Source organism: Kogia breviceps, chromosome 6 (assembly GCF_026419965.1).
Source record: "Kogia breviceps isolate mKogBre1 chromosome 6, mKogBre1 haplotype 1, whole genome shotgun sequence".
Taxonomy (NCBI): Eukaryota; Metazoa; Chordata; class Mammalia; order Artiodactyla; family Physeteridae; genus Kogia; species Kogia breviceps.
Window position 1 is genome coordinate 6,051,966 of NC_081315.1, and position 6,024 is coordinate 6,057,989.

The window sequence follows — 6,024 nt, forward strand, 5'->3', positions numbered from 1 at the left end:
GGCCTCAGCTTTGGTGGCAGGGTGAGATAGGGCCAGGGTCAAGGACGTCTGCTCTCTGTGTTTTCCATCTCCAAAACTCAAGTTTAGGTGCTCACTCCAAGGCTCTGAATCACATTACTATGTGCAGATCCCGTGACCACAACATGACTTATAAACTGAATTCCAATTTATTTATTTCAAAGGGAGGGGAAGCTAATATTGTCCTGGTCTAATAATTGGAGTCTATTATCTAGAGGTCAGTCTTGCCCTGATAGTTCTGGAAAGTAAATGTTCGAGAAAAATGTTGTTTATTGAGCTTATTATTATAACCCGTAGAGGCTCCTAAGGCACATCTGCCAAGCTTTGGTTCTCTCATAAATTGACTTTATGGAATTCAGAAACTTTCTGTATTTTGGTTATATCTGCACAACCAGGGCCAGCTGTCTAGGATCAAAGCCTCTTTCCATTGTCACACACTGACCTCCACTCTCCCCACTGACTTTTTGATCTTCCTTATCCGTTACTAACATTTCTGTCATTATAACACTCTCTCGAGAACAGGTTAGAGTTTCTAAGATGATACTTTATCTTCAGTTTCCAGGATTTGTGTCTCCCAGGCTTGTTGATTTAATCAATGAACTATCTCACAAGCATGGTCCAGGAAGAGTTAATATTTCTGGGAAGTTTCCTAAAAATAATTAAATCTATGTGTAGTTTTATGGCTCTGGTGTTTTTCACGGAGAGCACATATTTTCTCGACTTTTATCCATTTACTGCAGCTTCCATCTGTGTTTTTAACCAACACTTTTGATGTTAACAAAATACAAAATAATCTAGATTCATAAATATGTATGTGTAGTATGAAATAACCATTCTATTATCCAATATTCTAGAAATTTTCTCATTAGCATCTAAGAAAAAGACAAGCTTTTTATGTTGTGTTAGATGAAAGAATTACTTTAAGATGAAAATAATTTCAGCGGACTAGTATTATTTCAGTGAAAGATGGACATGATTTTCTTTCAAAGTGCCTGTATTACATTCTTTCCTATCTAGCTCATTTTCCCACCAATTTTAAAACATCATCATAAAGTTTAATAGACTTAATATAGAAAGTACAGCAAAAGAACCAAAATATTTAACCTCAACTGCTGTCTTCCTCTACACTATATCAGGAAAAAAAGTACCTATTGATTATGTTTAATATATATTTGTATATATTAACTACATATAATATATTAATATATGATTATTTAATATAGTTTTAAATTGCATAAAATAAACATGAAGAAAGAGTGGCATGGAGGAAATATCAGAGACTTTGAAATCACACCCCACTAGTTTCCAATAGTAACTTTTGTCCTTACTGGGGTAGTCTTTGACAAATCCCTCATAGCCTTAATACTTGGCTTCATACAAATAGTGGCTGTCTTGATAAGTTGTTCAGGGATTTGAGAGGATATACATAGAATGAAGTAATTCCAATTTATCTGAGATTTGATGAGATTAAATTTTAATAATGTCTTGCATATTATGGGTATTTAATGGGCAGCATCAGTCATTATTGTTGAGAGAAACTTACCTGAAAGCCTATAGACATACAGACTCTTATTGTAGACCAACAGTCACCAATAAAGACCATGGGTTTGGAAATATAACTGAAAGAGAACAAATTATTGTAGAAAATAATACTGGATAAAGAGAAATGAAGACTAAAATTTGGAAGCTATATTAACATATGCTTGTGTCATGTTTCTAACTTTTCAAATAATTTGCAGATCCACTGTAAAAAGGAATTTAGTCAGTAGGAACTAAGCTTTCATTTCACATACAGCATTAAATAATGATGGAGTGTGATTGAAAAGCCATATATGGTATAACTCTTGCCATGAATTACTTGCAGATGCACTAGGAGATAATGGAGACTTTTTTCTGAATGGAGACATCTTACACTCTCAGGAGAAAATACAACAAAAAATCAAAATGATGATAAAGATAGTAGATGTGAAAGGAATTCAGGAAAGCACATATCATGGGGTAGCCAGAGAAAGAGGTGGGGAGAAATGGCCATGAAGATAGGGGAGATATGGCTGTGGATAAAGAGGGGGAGGAAAACCCTGAGGGAAACCACTGTGGCAGGAAGAAGCACCGTAGGTGTAGGGAAGGTGAGAAGATTAAATGTAGGAGAACAGGGATGAGTGGAGAGGATCAGGGTCAGAATTAACGTCATGGGGGACCCGGACGGTGGAGCTTCAGTCTTAAAAGGACATGACTCTTGTAGAGCTGATAAGCAGTTAAAAACAACAATCTGGAATCCGATCTGAGTTCAGATGCTCGCTCTGACATTTCTTGGCTGTGTGACTTCTGGAATGCAGGCAGACCTCTCTGACCTTCTGTTTCTTCATTCGTCACATGTGGAAAGGAATTCGTAAGTCAGACGATTGTTGTAGATATGATGCCAGTATAAATCCCAGGAGATTTTGGTCCACAAAAACAGTTCTTAAAAGGAGGCCAAGGATCAAAAACTTTAAATCATAAGCCTCATTTCACAAAGCAGACTTGAAAAATCAAGAAAGCAAACTGGGGCTTCCCTGGTGGCGCAGTGGTTGAGAGTCCGCCTGCCGATGCAGGGGACGCGGGTTCGTGCCCCGGTCTGGGAGGATCCCAAGTGCCGCGGAGCGGCTGCGCCCGTGAGCTGCGCCCGTGAGCCGTGGCCGCTGAGCCTGCGCGTCCGGAGCCTGTGCTCCGCAAAGGGAGAGGCCACAACAGTGAGAGGCCCGTGAACCACAATAAAAAAAAGAAAGCAAACTGAAACGGAGCAGACCCCTATGCTCCTTCCTCTCCACATCTTCTGCCTGTCTTTTGCCTTTAAAAAAAACTTTCGCCAAACAATAAGTTTAATCAGAGAAGTGAGAAAATACAGAAACAAAGAAAAACAGTCCAACAAGACTAAATAATAATGGTTTAGTCATTAAGCATAGTCAAGGGCTATAGATAATATTCTGAGCCGTGTCCTGTGAGCTGTCATGTAGATACTGAAACCCCCGCCAGGTGGAAGAAGTTAACTACATGATGAGCAGACTGTAGCCATGACATAAGCTGCCACAGTTCTGAGAATTGGCCTCAAGGAAATGGGAAACCGACCCTGGAACTGAAGATTAACTGTACTTAGAACAATCAAGGTGACACTGATCAGACAACCGTTGATCAATTTCAAGACGACGGTCAGAGCTGACTGTACTGTTTCTGCATGTAGCCCCCTCCACCGTCTATAAAACTCTTGCAACTGGCTGTGGGGAGGGGGAGGGGCGTCAGCCTTTGGACAGGAGTCCGCCCTCCCCCACAGTTGCCGGCCTCCAAAACAAAGCAAACTTTCCTTTCCACCAACCTTGCCTCTTTATTGCCCTTTGAATGGTGAACAGCCAGACCCCACTTTCAGTTACAAAATGACTCTCAAGAAATTCTTAAAGCTGAGTGATTTTCCCTGGTTCTCTGGACTCTCAGACCTGTGTGCCTTCCATTAAATCACATTTATTTTCCAATTTGCAAAATCCCAAGTATACATGGAGCAACTTAGAAATCACTGAGCTAGTAGGAAATTACATTAAAAATAGTTTAAACTTTTATTATCTATTATTTAATATACTATGATTATATTATACATTATTAATAACATATATAAAGAATCACAAACCAAAATAAGGATTTTAGCATTTGAACAGTAAATTAGATAAGAGCATTATTTCAATGTTCCATTTACTGAAGTTGGAAACTGTCCTGGGGTTATGTAAAAAAATACCTTAGGGCTTCCCTGGTGGCGCAGTGGTTGAGAGTCCGCCTGCCGATGCAGGGGCCGCTGGTTCGTGCCCCGGTCCGGGAGGATCCCACGTGCCGCGGAGCGGCTGGGCCCGTGAGCCGTGGCCGCTGAGCCTGCGCGTCCGGAGCCTGTGCTCCGCAACGGGAGAGGCCACAACGCTGAGAGGCCTGCGTACCGCAAAAAAAAAAAAAAACCACACAAAAAAAACAACCTTATTCTTAGGAAATCACACTGAAATATGTAGAGGTAAAGGAAGACAATGATATCTGCAACTTACTCTCAAAAGATCCTGCAAAAAGAATAAATATATATATTAATTCTCTTTCTCCCTCTACAATATATGTGTGTGTATGTGAATATACACTCCTCTGGTTGTCTGTGTGTGAGAGAGAAAGTCAGTGGAAAGAAGTGGGGAGAGACTGGAAGGAAATGTATGAATAGCCTCCTAACCAAAGCTGACCGTTCTCATCATCTCAAGGTATTCCGTGGTCTTTTAAAGTGGAAAAAGAGTCCTAGTTACTTGTCCATGACTTGTGAAATACAAGTGCTGAATTAAGACAGATACAGCATCATCACAATCTCTAGAAGCTATAGTGTGTGTGCTAGTTATGAGCTTTGCCTCTAGAGCCAGACGGACTAGAGTTGAATCCCTGTTCCGCTACGCATTAGCTATGAGCTTGGCGGTTTACTTCATTCTCGGTGCCTCATTTTTCTCACCTGTAAAATGGGAACAATGTTACTAGTACTTGGCCCATAGGGTTGTTGTAAGGATTAAGTGAGATAATACATAGAAAGGGTTTGGAACAATGCCTGGTACAGAGTAAGTGCTATTAGCTATTATTATTATTCTGTTACATCTGAGGTTCCAAAAAATCAAACGTCTTTCACAAGCTCAGTCAGTGACAGAGTCAGAATTCCAATCTTGCTGTGTGCTTCAATGAAATACAATTCTATCTTGAAAGGTTTTGTGAATATCTTAAAATTAACACTGTGCTTCACTCTCTGGTCCCAGAGCACTTTGTATGTGTATCTATTTTGCCACTTTGTGGAAGGTATTGTGGTTTTGGTTGCTTCTTTTGCAGCCTTCTCTGCCAAACTGTGAATTCGGAGCAGAATTGTGGAGCATTCATCTTTGTCTTTCCCGTGCCCGGCATAATAAATATTTGGTAAATGAACACTAAATGCAACGAGTAATAATAAATATACTGTCAGGCTTGTAATATTTTTAGGTCTGTAACTTTTTGACTCTTCAAACCGTATTATTCAGTTTTTATACTTTATTATATGCAGTCACACTTGAGGATATCTTTGCCAGATCATTGTCAAAACTTTTAATGATACTTAGTGGCAACTAAAAGAAGACATTTCTCAAGTTGTGCTCACTTCCTTGATCCTCACCCTAACATTCCACTTCGCAAATGTCACTATGACTCCCAGAGTAGGAACTCAGATGGATCTCATCCCCTGATCAAAGGGACATACTATCTCGTGTTCCATAAGGACATCTTCGCAGCAGTTGAGATCTTGAATTTTTCAGCTATGTTACAATAATTTAATTAAGGCTGTGACTGTCCTCAAAAATCACGAAATAAAAATAAACATGTATAGAAAATGCCTCAAACAAGAAAAAATAAAACATTAATATAGTTGATCTTATTAGAATTTTTCAAATGTTCTCAAATTTGCCCACCATGGCAGCTTTCTGTTTTATGTAAATTGTACACACACACACACAACACAGGTACACCCAAAATTATAGACTTTGAAACTATGGAAAAATGAAGGAGTGCTGACTCCCTGATTATTGGAGGGATGAAGTGGGGACCATGTCAGTAAAGACTTACACGGTAGTATGAGATGTTTCAGGGCTGCAGCTTCTTATTCTTGTGACCACTGCAGAACCTTTCTTTTTCTCAAGTCATTCACCAGGTGCACAGATGTAGTAAAGCTATAATAGTGTCTGGGGGCTTTGACACGCAGAATCTATCCTCATGTGACCCTTTCTGCCTGTGAATCTGCTTTCTTGGTTAAACAGTTGCACTTGGCCTACAGTTTCCCACTCACCGGAAAGATGTGTCATTGGATAATCAAAACACGAGCAGAACTTGTGATTAGAAATGGTAAGCAGCCTCCACAACTCCGTGCAACACACTGATTATTTTAGAGGGAAGCCCTAAAGAACTTTTAAAAGCACTACAAACCCAACTCTCAAATGTCTCCCTGTTAAG